Source organism: Macaca fascicularis, chromosome 6 (assembly GCF_037993035.2).
Source record: "Macaca fascicularis isolate 582-1 chromosome 6, T2T-MFA8v1.1".
In the NCBI taxonomy this organism is placed as follows: domain Eukaryota; kingdom Metazoa; phylum Chordata; class Mammalia; order Primates; family Cercopithecidae; genus Macaca; species Macaca fascicularis.
In genome coordinates, this window is record NC_088380.1 from 47,840,317 (window position 1) to 47,856,971 (window position 16,655).

Genomic DNA, 16,655 nt, shown 5'->3' on the forward strand with positions numbered 1-16,655 from the left:
CGGATCCCTTTGAAGACTATAGGGCCAATGAAAATATCCTGCGAAAACAAAGAGAAAGAAGCTTTCTGAGAAACTTCTTTGTGTTCTGTGAAATCATCTCACAGAGTTACAGCTTTACCCTCAAGAAGCCTTTCGCTAAGAGAGTTCTTGTGGAATTGGCAAAGTGATATTTGGAAGCCCATAGAGGGCTATGGTGAAAAAGGAAATATCCTCTGATGAAATCTGGAAAGAAGCTTTCTGAGAAACTTCTCTGTGATGTGTGACTTCCACTCACAGTGTTACATCTGCATTTCGTGGATCTCTATGCTAGCCTTATTTCTGAGGAATCTGAGAACAGATATTTCGGATCGCTTTGAAGACTACGGGCCATAGGAAATATACTGCGATAACAAAGAGAATGAAGCTTTCTGAGAAACTTCTTTGTGCTCTGCGAAATCATCTCACAGAGTTACAGCTTTCCCCTCAAGAAGCCTTTCGCTAAGACAGTTCTTGTGGAATTGGCAAAGTGATATTTGGAAGCCCATAGAGGGCTATGGTGAAAAAGGAAATATCCTCAGATGAAATCTGGAAAGAAGCTTTCTGAGAAACTGCTTAGTGTTCTCTTAATTCATGTCACAGAGTTTCATCTGTATTTCGTGGATCTCTTTGCTAGACTTATTTCTGTGGAATCTGAGAACAGATATTTCGGATCCCTTTGAAGACTATAGGGCCAAAGGAAATATCCTCCGATAACAAAGAGAAAGAAGCTTTCTGAGAAACTTCTTTGTGTTCTGTGAAATCATCTCACAGTGTTACAGCTTTCCCCTGAAGAAGCCTTTCGCTAAGACAGTCCTTGTGGAATTGGCAAAGTGATATTTGGAATCCCATGGAGGGCTGTGGTGAAAAAGGAAATATCCTCAGATGAAATCTGGAAAGAAGCTTTCTGAGAAAGTGCTTAGTGTTCTACTATTTCATCTCATCGAGTTACATCTGTATTTCGTGGATCTCTGTGATAGTCTTATTTCTGTGGAATCTGAGAACAGATATTTCGGATCCCTTTGAAGACTATAGGGCCAATGAAAATATCCTGCGAAAACAAAGAGAAAGAAGCTTTCTGAGAAACTTCTTTGTGTTCTGTGAAATCATCTCACAGAGTTACAGCTTTACCCTCAAGAAGCCTTTCGCTAAGAGAGTTCTTGTGGAATTGGCAAAGAGATATTTGGAAGACCATAGAGGGCTATGGTGAAAAAGGAAATAACCTCAGATGAAATCTGGAAAGAAGCTTTCTGAGAAACTGCTTAGTGTTCTTTTAATTCATCTCACAGAGTTACATCTGTATTTCGTGGATCTCTCTCCTAGCCTTATTTCTGTGGAATCTCAGGACAGATATTTCGGATCCCTTTGAAGACTGTAGGGCCAAAGGAAATATCCTGCGATAACAAAGAGAAAGAAGCTTTCTGAGAAACTTCTTTGTGTTCTGTGAAATCATCTCACAGAGTTACAGCTTTCCCCTCCAGAAGCCTTTCGCTAAGACAGTTCTTGTGGAATTGACAAAGTGATATTGGGAAGCCCACAGAGGGCTATGGTGAAAAAGGAAATATCCTCAGATGAAATCTGGAAAGATGCTTTCTGAGAAAATGCTTAGTGTTCTGTTAATTCTTCTCACAGAGTTACATGGTTATTTCATGGATCTCTTTACTAGCATTATTTCTGTGGGATCTGAGAACAGATATTTGGGATCCCTTTGAAGACTATAGGGTCAAAGGAAATATATTCCGAAAACAAAGAGAAAGAAGCTTTCTGAGCAACTTCTTTGTGTTATGTGAAATCATCTGACAGAGTTACAGCTTTCCTCTCATGAAGCCTCTCGTTTAGACAGTTCTTGTGGAATTGGCAAAGTGATATTTGGAAGCCCATAGAGGGCTATGGTGAAAAAGGAAATATCCTCAGATGAAATTTGGAAAGAAGGTTTCTGAGAAACTGCTCTGTGAAGTGTGACTTCCACACACAGAGTTACATCTGTATTTCCTGGATCTCTTTGCTAGCCTTATTTCTGTGGAATCTGAGAACAGATATTTCGGATCCCTTTGAAGACTCTAGGGCCAAAGGAAATATCCTCCGATAACAAAGAGAAAGAAGCTTTCTGAGAAACTTCTTTGTGTTCTGTGAAATCATCTCACAGAGTTACAGCTTTCCCCTCAAGAAGCCTTTCACTAAGACAGTTCTTGTGGAATTGGCAAAGTGATATTTGGAATCCCTTAGAGGGCTACGGTGAAAAAGGAAATAACCTCAGATGAATGTGGAAAGAAGCTTTCTGAGAAAGTGCTCTGTGATGTGTGACTTCCACTCACAGAGTTACATCTGTGTTTCGTGGTTCTCTTTGCTAGCCTTATTCCTGTGGCATCTCAGAACAGATATTGCGGATCCCTTTGAAGACTATAGGGCCAAAGGAAATATCCTGCGATAACAAAGAGAAAGAAACTTTCTGAGAAACTTCTTTGTGTTCTGTGAAATCATCTAACAGAGTTACAGCTTTCCCCTCAAGAAGTCTTTCGCTAAGACAGTTCTTAAGGAATTGGCAAAGAGATATTTGGAAGCCCATATAGGGCTATGGTGAAAAAGGAAATATCCTCAGATGAAATCTGGAAAGAAGCTTTCTGAGAAACTGCTTAGTGTTCTGTTAATTCATCTCACAGAGATACATCTGTATTTAGTGGATCTCTTTGCCAGCCTTATTTCTGTGTAATCGGAGATCAGATATTTCGGATCCCTTTGAAGACTATAGGGCCAAAGCAAATATCCTCCGATAACAAAGAGAAAGAAGCTTTCTGAGAAACTTCTTTGTATTCTGTGAAATCATCTCACAGAGTTACAGCTTTCCCCTCAAGAAGCCTTCCGCTAAGACGGTTCTTGTGGAATTGGCATAGTGATATTTGGAAGCCCATAGAGGGCTATGGTGAAAAAGGAAATATCCTCAGATGAAATCTGGAAAGAAGCTTTCTGAGAAACTGCTTAGTGTTCTGTTAAGTCATCTCACAGAGTTACTTCTGTATTTCGTGTATCTCTTTGCTAGCATTATTTCTGTGGAATCTGAGAACAGATATTTCGGATCCCTTTGAAGACAATAGGGCCAAAGGAAATATCCTCCGATAACAAAGAGAAAGATGCATTCTGAGAAACTTCTTTGTGTTCTGTAAAATCATCTCACAGAGTTACAGCTTTCCCCTCAAGAAGCCTTTCGCTAAGACAGTTCTTGTGGAATTGGCAAAGTGATATTTGGAAGCCCGTTGAGGGCTATGGTGAAAAAGGAAATATCCTCAGATGAAATCTGGAAAGAAGCTTTCTGAAAAACTGCTCTGTGATGTGTGACTTCCACACACAGAGTTACATCTGTATTTCGTGGATCTCTATGCTAGCCTTATTTCTGTGGAATCTGAGAACAGATATTTCGGATCCCTTTGATGACTATAGGGCGAAAGGAAATATCCTGCGTTAACAAAGAGAAAGAAGCTTTCTGAAAAACTTTCTTGTGTTCTCTGAAATCATCTCACAGAGTTACAGCTTTCCCCTCAAGAAGCCTTTCGCTAAGACACTTCTTGTGGAATTGGCAAAGTGATGTTTGGAAGCACATAGAGGGCTATGGTGAAAAAGGAAATATTCTCAGATGAAATCTGGAAAGAAGCTTTCTGAGAAACTACTTAGTGTTCTGTTAATTCATCTCACAGAGTTACATCTGTATTTCATGGATCTCTTTGCTAGCCTTATTTCTGTGGAATCTGAGAAGAGATATTTCCGATCCCTTTGAAGACCATAGGGCCAAAGGAAATATCCTGCGATAACAAAGAGAAAGAAGCTTTCTGAAAAACTTCTTTGTGTTCTGTGAAATCATCTCACAGAGTTACAGCTTTCCCCTCAAGAAGCCTTCCGCTAAGACAGTTCGTGTGGAATTTGCAAAGTGATATTTGGAAGCCCGTAGAGGGCTATTTTGAAAAAGGAAATATCCTCAGAGGAAATCTGGAAAGAAGCTTTCTGAGAAATGTCTTAGTGTTCTGTTAATTCATCTCACAGAGTTACATCTGTATTTCGTGAATCTCTTTGCTAGCCTTATTTCTGTGAAATCTGAGAACAGAAATTTCGGATCCCTTTGATGACTATAGGGCCAAAGGAAATATCCTCCGATAACAAAGAGAAAGAAGCTTTCTAAGAAACTTCTTTGTGTTCTGTGAAAACATCTCAAAGATTTACAGCTTTCCCTTCAAGAAGCCTTTCGCTTAGACACTTCTTGTGGAATTGGCAAAGTGATATTTGGAAGCCCATAGAGGGTTAGGGTGAAAAAGGAAATATCCTCAAATGAAATCTGGAAAGAAGCTTTCTGAGAAACTGCTTAGTGTTCTGTTAATTCATCTCACAGAGTTACATCTGTATTTCGTGGATCTCTTTGCTAGCCTTATTTCTGTGGGATCTGAGAACAGATATTTGGGATCCATTTGAAGACTACAGGGTCAAAGGAAATATCCTCCGAAAACGAAGAGAAAGAAGCTTTCTGAGAAACTTCTTAGTGTTCTGTGAAATCATCTGACAGAATTACAGCTTTCCTCTCAAGAAGCCTTTCGATAAGACAGTTCTTGTGGAATTGGCAAAGTGATATTTGGAAGCCCATAGAGGGCTACGGTGAAAAAGGAAATATCCTCCGATGAAATCTGGAAAGAAGCTCTCCGAGAAACTGCTCTGTGATGCGAGACTTCCACTCACAGAGTTACATCTGTATTTCGTGGATCTCTTTGCTAGCCTTATTTCTGTGGATTCTTAGAACAGATATTTCGGATCCCTTTAAACCTAGGGGCCAAAGGAAATATCCTCCGATAACAAAGAGAAAGAAGCTTTCTGAGAAACTTCTTTGTGTTCTGTGAAATCATCTCACAGAATTACAGCTTTCCCCTCAAGAAGACTTTTGGTAAGACATTTCTTGTGGAATTGGGAAAGTGATATTTGGAAGCCCATAGAGGGCTATGGTGGAAAAGGAAATATCCTCAGATGAAATCTGGAAAGAAGCTTTCTGAGAAACTGCTCTGTGATGTGTGAATTCCACACACAGAGTTACATCTGTATTTCGTGGATCTCTTTGCTCGCCTTATCCTCAGATGAAATCTGGAAAGAAGCTTTCTGAGAAACTGCTCTGTGAAGTGTGACTTCCACTCACAGAGTTAAAACTGTATTTCATGGATCTCTTTGCTAGCCTCATTTCTGTGGAATCTGAGAACAGATATTTCGGATCCCTTTGAAGAATATAGGGCCAAAGGAAATATCCTCCGATAACAAAGAGAAAGAAGCTTTCTGAGAAACTTCTTTGTGTTCTGTGAAATCATCTCACAGAGTTACCACTTTCCCCTCAAGAATCCTTTCGCTAACACAGTTCTTGCGGAATTGGCAAAGTGATATTTGGAAGCCCATAGAGGGTTAAGGTGAAAAAGGAAATATCCTCAGATGAAATCTGGAAAGAAGCTTTCTGAGAAACTGCTCTGTGATGCGTGACTTCCACTCACAGAGTTACATCTGTATTTCGTGGATCTCATTGCTAGCCCTATTTATGTGGAATCTGAGAACACATATTTCGGATCCCTTTGAAGACTATAGGGCCAAAGGAAATATCCTCCGATAACAAAGAGAAAGAAGCTTTCTGAGAAACTTCTTTGTGTTCTGTGAAATCATCTCTCAGAGTTACAGCTTTCCCCTCAAGAAGCCTTTCGCTAAGACAGTTCTTGTGGAATTGGCAAAGTGATATTTGGAAGCCCATAGAGGGCTATGGTGAAAAAGGAAATATCCTCAGATGAAATCTGGAAAGAATCTTTCTGAGAAACTGCTTAGTGTTCTGTTAATTCATCTCACAGAGTTACATCTGTATTTCGTGGATCTCTTTGCTAGCCCTATTTCTGTGGAATCTGAGAACTGATATTTCGGATCCCTTTGAAGATTATAGGGCCGAAGGAAATATTCTCCGATAACAAAGAGAAAGAAGCTTTCTGAGAAACTTCTTTGTGTTCTGTGAAATCATCTCACAGAGGTACAGCCTTCCCCTCAAGAAGCCTTTCGCTAAGACAGTTCTTGTGGAATTGGCAAAGTGATATTTGGAAGCCCATAGAGGGCTATGGTGAAAAAGGAAATATCCTCAGATGAAATCTGGAAAGAAGCTTTCTGAGAAACTGCTTAGTGTTCTGTTAATTCATCTCGGAGAGTAACATCTGTATTTCATGGATCTCTGCTAGCCTCATTTCTGTGGAATCTAAGATCAGATATTTCTGTTCCCGTTGAAGACTATAATGCCAAAGGAAATATCCTCCGATAACAAAGAGAAAGAAGCTTTATGAGAAACTTCTTTGTGTTCTGTGAAATCACCTCACAGAGTTACATCTTTCCCCTCAAGAAGCCTTTCGCTAAGACAGTTCTTGTGGAATTGGCAAAGTGATATTTGGAAGCCCATAGAGGGCTATGGTGAAAAAGGAAATATCCTCAGCTGATATCTGGAAAGAAGCTTTCTGAGATACTCCTCTGTGATTTGTGACTTCCACTCCCTGAGTAACATCTGTATTTCGTTGATCTCTTTGCTAGCCTTATTTCTGTGGAATCTGAGAACAGATATTTCGGATCCCTTTGAAGACTCTAGGGTCAAAGGAAATATCCTGTGATAACAAAGAGAAAGAAGCTTTCTGAAAAACTTCTTTGTGTTCTGTGAAATCATCTCACAGAGTTACAGCTTTCCCCTCAAGAAGACTTTCGCTAAGACATTTCTTCTGGAATTGGCAAAGTGATATTTGGAAGCCCATAGAGGGCTATGGCGAAAAAGGAAATATCCTCCGATGAAATCTGGAAAGAAGCTTTCCGAGAAACTGCTTAGTGTTCTCTTAATTCATCTCACAGAGTTATATCTGTATTTCGTGGATCTCTTGGCTAGCCTTATTTCTGTGGAATCTGACAACAGATATTTCGGATCCCTTTGAAGACTATAGGGCCAATGGAAATATCCTGCGATAACAAAGAGAAAGAAGCTTTCTGAGAAACTTCTTTGTGTTCTGTGAAATCATCTCAGAGATTTACAGCTTTCCCCTCTAGAAGCCTTTCGCTAAGACCGTTGTTGTGGAATTTGCAAAGTGATATTTGGAAGCACATAGACGGCTGTGGTGAAAAAGGAAATATCCTAAGATGAAATCTGCAAAGAAGCTTTCTGAGAAACTGCTCTGTGATGTGTGACTTCCACACACAGAGTTACATCTGTATTTCGTGGAACTCTTTGCTAGCCTTATTTGGGTGGAATCTGAGAACAGATATATCGGATCCCTTTGAAGACTATAGGGCCAAAAGAAATATCCTCCGATAACAAAGAGAAAGAAGCTTTCTGAGAAACTTCTCGTATTCTGTGAAATCATCTCACAGATGTACAGCTTTCCCCTCAAGAAGCCTTTCGCTAAGACAGTTCTTGTGGAATTGGCAAAGTGATATTTGAAAGCCCTTAGGGGGCTATGGTGAAAAAGGGAATATCCTCAGCTGAAATCTGGAAAGAAGCTTTCTGAGAAACTGCTCTGTGATGTGTGACTTCCACTCCCAGAGTTACATCTGTATTTCATTGATCTCTTTGCTAGCCTTTTTTCTGTGGAATATGAGAACAGATATTTCGGATCCCTTTGAAGACTATAGGACCAAAGGAAATATCCTCCGATAACAAAGAGAAGGAAGCTTTCTGAGAAACATCTTTGTGTTGTGTAAAATCATCTCTCAGAGTTACAGCTTTCCCCTCAAGAAGCCTTTCGTTAAGACAGTTCTTGTTTAATTGGCAAAATGATATTTGGAAGCCCATAGAGGGCTATGCTGAAAAAGGAAATGTCCTCAGATGAAATCTGGAAAGAATCTTTCTGAGAAACTGCTTAGTGTTCTGTTAATTCATCTCACAGAGTTACATGTGTATTTCGTAGATCTCTTTGCTAGCCCTATTTCTGTGGAATCTGAGAACACATATTTCGGATCCCTTTGAAGACTATAGGGCCAAAGGAAATATCCTCCGATAACAAAGAGAAAGAAGCTTTCTGAGAAACTTCTTTGTGTTCTGTGAAATCATCTCTCAGAGTTACAGCTTTCCCCTCAAGAAGCCTTTCGCTAAGACAGTTCTTGTGGAATTGGCAAAGTGATATTTGGAAGCCCATAGAGGTCTATGGTGAAAAAGGAAATATCCTCAGATGAAATCTGGAAGGAATCTTTCTGAGAAACTGCTTAGTGTTCTGTTAATTCATCTCACAGAGTTACATCTGTATTTCGTGGATCTCTTTGCTAGCCCTATTTCTGTGGAATCTGAGAACTGATATTTCGGATCCCTTTGAAGATTATAGGGCCGAAGGAAATATTCTCCGATAACAAAGAGAAAGAAGCTTTCTGAGAAACTTCTTTGTGTTCTGTGAAATCATCTCACAGAGTTACAGCTTTCCCCTCAAGAAGCCTTTCGATAAGACAGCTCTTGTGGAATTGGCAAAGCGATATTTGGAAACCCATAGAGGGCTACGGTGAAAAAGGAAATATTCCCAGATGAAATCTGGAAAGAAGCTTTCTGAGAAACTGCTTAGTGTTCTGTTAATTCATCTCAGAGAGTTACATCTGTATTTCATGGATCTCTTTGCTAGCCTTATTTCTGTGGAATCTGAGATCAGATATTTCGGATCCCGTTGAAGAGTATAGGGCCAAAGGAAATATCCTCCGATAACAAAGAGAAAGAAGCTTCTGAGAAACTTCTTTGTGTTCTGTGAATCATCTCACAGAGTTACCGCTTTCCCCTCAAGAATCCTTTCGCTAAGACAGTTCTTGCGGAATTGGCAAAGTGATAATTGGAAGCCCATAGAGGGCTAAGGTGAAAAAGGAAATATCCTCAGATGAAATCTGGAAAGAAGCTTTCTGACAAAATGCTCTGTGATGTGTGAGTTCCACTCCCAGAGTTACATCTGTATTTCGTTGATCTCTTTGGTAGCCTTATTTCTGTGGAATCTGAGAACAGATATTTCGGATCCCTTTGAAGACTCTAGGGTCAAAGGGAATATCCTGCGATAACAAAGAGAAAGAAGCTTTCTGAAAAACTTCTTTGTGTTCTGTGAAATCATCTCACAGAGTTACAGCTTTCCCCTCAAGAAGCCTTTCGATAAGACAGTTCTTGTGGAATTGGCAAAGTGATATTTGGAACCCCTAGAGGGCTATGGTGAAAAAGGAAATATCCTCTGATGAAATCTGGAAAGAAGCTTTCTGAGAAACTGCTCTGTGATGTGTTATTTCCACAAACAGAGTTACATCTGCATTTCGTCGATCTCTTTGCTAGCCTTATTTCTGTGGAATCTGAGAACAGATGTTTCGGGTCCCTTTGAAGACTACGGGGCCAATGGAAATATCCTGAGATAACAAAGAGAAAGAAGCTTTCTGAGAAACTTCTTTGTGTTCTGTGAAATCATCTCACAGAGATACAGCTTTCCCCTCAAGAAGCCTTTCGCTAAGACAGTTCTTGTGGAATTGGCAAAGTGATATTTGGAAGCCCATAGAGGGCTATGGTGAAAAAGGAAATATCCTCAGATGAAATCTGGAAAGAATCTTTCTGAGAAACTCCTTAGTGTTCTGTTAATTCATCTCACAGTGTTACATCTGTATTTCGTGGATCTCTTTGCTAGCCCGATTTCTGTGGAATCTGAAACAGATATTTCGGATCCCTTTGAAGACTATAGGGCCAAAGGAAATATCCTCCGATTACAAAGAGAAAGAAGCCTTCTGAGAAACTTCTTTGTGTTTTGTGAAATCATCACAGAGAGTTACAGCTTTCGCCTCAAGAAGCCTTTCGCTAAGACAGTTCTTGTGGAATTGGCAAAGTGATATTTGGAAGCCCATAGAGGGCTATGGTGAAAAAGGAAATATCCTCCGATGAAATCTGGAAAGAAGCTTTCTGAGAAACTGCTTAGTGTTCTCTTAATTCATCTCAGAGAGTTACATCTGTATTTCATGGAACTCTTTGCTAGCCTTATTTCTGTCGAATCTGAGATCAGATATTTCAGATCCCGTTGAAGACTATAGGGCCAAAGGAAATATACTCCGATAACAAAGAGAAAGAAGCTTTCTGCGAAAGTTCTTTGTATTCTCTGAAATCATCTCACAGAGTTACAGCTTTCCCCTCAAGAAGCCTTTCGCTAAGACAGTTCTTGTGGAATTGGCAAAGTGATATTTGGAAGCCCATAGAGGGCTATGGTGAAAAAGGAAATATCCTCAGCTGAAATCTGGAAAGAAGCTTTCTGACAAACTGCTCTGTGATGTGTGAATTCCACTCCCAGAGTTACATCTGTATTTCGTTGATCTCTTTGCTAGCCTTATTTCTGTGGAATCTGAGAACAGATATTTCGGATCCCTTTGAAGACTCTAGGGTCGAAGGAAATATCCTGCGATAACAAAGAGAAAGAAGCTTTCTGAAAAACTTCTTTGTGTTCTGTGAAATCATCTCACAGAGTTACAGCTTTCCCCTCAAGAAGCCTTTTGATAAGACAGTTCTTGTGGAATTGGCAAAGTGATATTTGGAAGCCCATAGAGGGCTATAGTGAAAAAGGAAATATCCTCTGATGAAATCTGGAAAGAAGCTTTCTGAGAAACTGCTCTGTGATGTGTGACTTCCACACACAGAGTTACATCTGCGTTTCGTGGGTCCCTTTGCTAGCCTTATTTCTGTGGAATCTGAGAACAGATGTTTCGGATCCCTTTGAAGACTACGGGGCCAATGGAAATATCCTGCGATAACAAAGAGAAAGAAGCTTTCTGAGAAACTTCTTTGTGTTCTGTGAAATCATCTCACAGACTTACAGCTTTCCCCTCAAGAAGCCTTTCGCTAAGACATTTCTTGTGGAATTCGCAAAGTGATATTTGGAAGCCCATAGAAGGCTATGGTGAAAAAGGAAATATCCTCAGATGAAATCTGGAAAGAAGTTTTCTGAGAAACTGCTTAGTGTTCTGTTAATTCATCTCGGAGAGTTACATCTGTATTTCATGGATCTCTTTGCTAGCCTTATTTCTGTGGAATCTGAGATCAGATATTTCGGATCCCGTTGAAGAGTATAAGGACAAAGGAAGTATCCTCCGATAACAAAGAGAAAGAAGCTTTCTGAGAAACTTCTTTGTGTTCTGTGAAATCATCTCACAGAGTTACAGCTTTCCCCTCAAGAAGCCTTTCGCTAAGACAGTTCTTGTGGAATTGGCAAAGTGATATTTGGAAGCCCATAGAGGGCTATGGTGAAAAAGGAAATATCCTCAGATGAAATCTGGAAAGAAGCTTTCTGACAAAATGCTCTGTGATGTGTGAGTTATACTCCCAGAGTTACATCTGTATTTCGTTGATCTCTTTGCTAGCCTTATTTCTGTGGAATCTGAGAACAGATATTTCGGATCCCTTTGAAGACTCTAGGGTCAAAGGGAATATCCTGCGATAACAAAGAGAAAGAGGCTTTCTGAAAAACTTCTTTGTGTTCTGTGAAATCATCTCACAGATTTACAGGTTACCCCTCAAGAAGCCTTTCGCTAACACAGTTGTTGTGGAAATGGCAAAGTGATATTTGGAAGCCCTTAGAGGGTTATGGTGAAAAAGGAAATAACTTCAGATGAAATCTGGAAACAAGCTTTTTGAGAAAGTGCTTAGTGTTCTGTTAATTCATCTCACAGAGTTACATCTGTATTTCGTGGATCTCTCTCCTAGCCTTATTTCTGTGGAATCTGACAACAGATATTTCGGATCCCTTTGAAGACTATAGGGCCAAAGGAAATATCCTGCGATAACAAAGAGAAAGAAGCTTTCTGTGAAACTTCTTTGTGTTCTGTGAAATCATCTCACAGAGTTACAGCTTTCCCCTCCAGAAGCTTTTCGTTAAGACAGTTCTGTGGAATTGGCAAAGTTAAATTTGGAAGCCCTTAGAGGGCTATGGTGAAAAAGGAAATATCCTCAGATGAAATCTGGAAAGAAGCTTTCTGAGAAACTGCTTAGTGTTCTGTTAATTCATCTCACAGTGTTACATCTGTATTTCATGGATCTCTTTGCTATCCCTATTTCTGTGGAATCTGAGAACAGGCATTTCGGATCCCTTTGAAGACTATAGGGCCAAAGGAAATATCCTACGATAACAAAGAGAAAGAAGCTTTCTGAGAAACTTCTTTGTGTTCTGTGAAATCGTCTCACAGAGTTACAGCTTTCCCCTCAAGAAGCCTTTCGCTAAGACAGTTCTTGTGGAATTGGCAAAGTGATATTTGGAAGCCCATAGAGGTCTAGGGTGACAAAGGAAATATCCTCAGATGAAATCTGGAAAGAAGCTTTCTGAGAAACTGCTTAGTGTTCTGTTAATTCATCTCACAGAGTTACATCTGTATTTCATGTATCTCTTTGCTAGCCTTATTTCTGTGGAATCTGAGATCAGATATTTCGTATCCCGTTGAAGACTATAGGGCCAAAGGAAATATCCTCCGATAACAAAGAGAAAGAAGCTTTCTGAGAAACTTCTTTGTGTTCTGTGAAATCAACTCACAGAGTTACAGCTTTCCCCTCAAGAAGCCTTTCACTAAGACAGTTCTTGTGGAATTGGCAAAGTGATATTTGGAAGCCCACAGAGGGCTATGGTGAAATAGGAAATATCCTCTGATGAAATCTGGAAAGAAGCTTTCTGAGAAACTGCTCTGTGATGTGTGACTTCCACACACAGAGTTACATCTGTATTTCGTGGATCTCTTTGCTAGCCTTATTTCTGTGGAATCTGAGAACAGATGTTTCGGATCCCTTTGAAGACTCTAGTGTCAAAGGAAATATCCTGCGATAACAAAGAGAAAGAAGTTTTCTGAAAAACTTCTTTGTGTTCTTTGAAATCATCACACAGAGTTACAGCTTTCCCCTCAATAAGCCTTTCGCTAAGACAGTTCTTGTGGAATTGGCAAAGTGATATTTGGAAGCCCATAGAGGGCTATGGTGAAAAAGGAAATATCCTCTGATGAAATCTGGGAAGAAGCTTTCTGAGAAACTGCTCTGTGATGTGTGACTTCCACACACAGAGTTACATCTGTATTTCGTGGATCTCTTTGCTAGCCTTATTTCTGTGGAATCTGAGAACAGATATTTCGGATCCCTTTGAAGACTATGGGGCCAAAGGAAATTTCCTGTGATAACAAAGAGAAAGAAGCTTTCTGAGAAACTTCTTTGTGTTCTGTGAAATCATCTCACAGAGTTACAGCTTTCCCCTCAAGAAGCCTTTCGCTAAGACAGTTCTTGTAGAATTGGCAAAGTGATATTTGGAAGCCCTTAGAGGGCTATGGTGAAAAAGGAAATATCCTCAGTTGATATCTGGAAAGAAGCTTTCTGGAAACTGCTTAGTGTTCTGTTAATTCATTTCACAGAGTTACATCTGTATTTCGTGGATCTCTTTGCTAGCCTTATTTCTGTGAAATCTGAGAACAGATATTTCGGATCCCTTTGAAGAGTATAGGGCCAAAGGAAATATCCACCGATACCAAAGAGAAAGAAGCTTTCTGAGAAACTTCTTTGTGTTCTGTGAAATCATCTCACAGATTTACAGCTTTCCCCTCAAGAAGCCTTTCGCTAAGACAGTTCTTGTGGAAATGGCAAAGTGATATTTGGAAACCCTTAGAGCGTTATGGTGAAAAAGGAAATAACTTCAGATGAAATCTGGAAACAAGCTTTCTGAGAAAGTGCTTAGTGTTTTGTTAATTCATCTCACAGAGTTACATCTGTATTTCGTGGATCTCTCTCCTAGCCTTATTTCTGTGGAATCTGAGAACAGATATTTCGGATCCCTTTAAGCCTGTAGGGCCAAAGGAAATATCCACCGATAACAAAGAGAAAGAAGCTTCCTAAAAAACTTCTTTGTGTTCTGTGAAATCATCTCACAGAGTTACAGCTTTACCCTCAAGAAGACTTTCGATAAGACAGTTCTTCTGGAATTGGCAAAGTTATATTGGGAAGCCCATAGAAGGCTATGGTGAAAAAGGAAATATCCTCAGATGAAATCTGGAAAGAAGCTTTCTGAGAAACTGTTCTGTGATGTGTGACTTCCACTCACAGTGTTACATCTGTATTTCGTGGATTTCTTTGCTAGCCTTATTTCTGTGGAATGTGAGAACAGATATTTCGGATCCCTTTGAGACTATAGGGCCAAAGGAAATATCCTCCGATATCAAAGAGAAAGAAGCTTTCTGAGAAACTTCTTTGTGTTCTCTGAAATCATCTCACAGATTTAAAGCTTTCCCCTCAAGAAGCCTTTCGCTAAGACAGTTCTTGTGGAATTGGCAAAGTAAAATTTGGAAGCCGATAGAGGGTTAAGGTGAAAAAGGAAATAATTTCAGATGAAATCTGGAAAGAAGCTTTCTGAGAAACTGCTTAGTGTTCTGTTAATTCATCTCACAGAGTTACATCTGTATTTCGTGGATCTCTTTGCTAGCCTTATTTCTGTGGATTCTGAGAACAGATATTTCGGATCCTTTTGAAGACCATAGGGCCAAAAGAAATATCCTCCGATAACAAAGAGAAAGAAGCTTTCTGAGAAACTTCTTTGTGTTCTGTGAAATCATCTCACAGAGTTACAATTTTCCCCTCAAGAAGCCTTTCACTGAGACACTTCTTGTGGAATTGGCAAAGTGATATTTGGAAGCCCATAGAGGGCTATGGTGAAAAAGGAAATATCCTCAGATGAAATCTGGAAAGAAGCTTTCTGAGAAACTTCTCTGTGATGTGTGACTTCCACTCACAGTGTTACATCTGCATTTCGTGGATCTCTATGCTAGCCTTATTTCTGAGGAATCTGAGAACAGATATTTCGGATCGCTTTGAAGACTACGGGCCATAGGAAATATCCTGCGATAACAAAGAGAATGAAGCTTTCTGAGAAACTTCTTTGTGCTCTGCGAAATCATCTCCCAGAGTTACAGCTTTCCCCTCAAGAAGCCTTTCGCTAAGACAGTTCTTGTGGAATTGGCAAAGTGATATTTGGAAGCCCATAGAGGGCTATGGTGAAAAAGGAAATATCCTCAGATGAAATCTGGAAAGAAGCTTTCTGAGAAACTGCTTAGTGTTCTCTTAATTCATGTCACAGAGTTTCATCTGTATTTCGTGGATCTCTTTGCTAGACTTATTTCTGTGGAATCTGAGAACAGATATTTCGGATCCCTTTGAAGACTATAGGGCCAAAGGAAATATCCTCCGATAACAAAGAGAAAGAAGCTTTCTGAGAAACTTCTTTGTGTTCTGTGAAATCATCTCACAGTGTTACAGCTTTCCCCTGAAGAAGCCTTTCGCTAAGACAGTCCTTGTGGAATTGGCAAAGTGATATTTGGAATCCCATGGAGGGCTGTGGTGAAAAAGGAAATATCCTCAGATGAAATCTGGAAAGAAGCTTTCCGAGAAAGTGCTTAGTGTTCTACTATTTCATCTCATCGAGTTACATCTGTATTTCGTGGATCACTGTGATAGTCTTATTTCTGTGGAATCTGAGAACAGATATTTCGGATCCCTTTGAAGACTATAGGGCCAATGAAAATATCCTGCGAAAACAAAGAGAAAGAAGCTTTCTGAGAAACTTCTTTGTGTTCTGTGAAATCATCTCACAGAGTTACAGCTTTCCCCTCAAGAAGCCTTTCGCTAAGAGAGTTCTTGTGGAATTGGCAAAGAGATATTTGGAAGACCATAGAGGGCTATGGTGAAAAAGGAAATAACCTCAGATGAAATCTGGAAAGAAGCTTTCTGAGAAACTGCTTAGTGTTCTTTTAATTCATCTCACAGAGTTACATCTGTATTTCGTGGATCTCTCTCCTAGCCTTATTTCTGTGGAATCTCAGGACAGATATTTCGGATCCCTTTGAAGACTGTAGGGCCAAAGGAAATATCCTGCGATAACAAAGAGAAAGAAGCTTTCTGAGAAACTTCTTTGTGTTCTGTGAAATCATCTCACAGAGTTACAGCTTTCCCCTCCAGAAGCCTTTCGCTAAGACAGTTCTTGTGGAATTGACAAAGTGATATTGGGAAGCCCACAGAGGGCTATGGTGAAAAAGGAAATATCCTCAGATGAAATCTGGAAAGATGCTTTCTGAGAAACTGCTTAGTGTTCTGTTAATTCTTCTCACAGAGTTACATGGTTATTTCATGGATCTCTTTACTAGCATTATTTCTGTGGGATCTGAGAACAGATATTTGGGATCCCTTTGAAGACTATAGGGTCAAAGGAAATATCCTCCGAAAACAAAGAGAAAGAAGCTTTCTGAGCAACTTCTTTGTGTTATGTGAAATCATCTGACAGAGTTACAGCTTTCCTCTCATGAAGCCTCTCGTTTAGACAGTTCTTGTGGAATTGGCAAAGTGATATTTGGAAGCCCATAGAGGGCTATGGTGAAAAAGGAAATATCCTCAGATGAAATTTGGAAAGAAGGTTTCTGAGAACCTGCTCTGTGATGTGTGACTTCCACACACAGAGTTACATCTGTATTTCCTGGATCTCTTTGCTAGCCTTATTTCTGTGGAATCTGAGAACAGATATTTCGGATCCCTTTGAAGACTCTAGGGCCAAAGGAAATATCCTCCGATAACAAAGAGAAAGAAGCTTTCTGAGAAACTTCTTTGTGTTCTGTGAAATCATCTC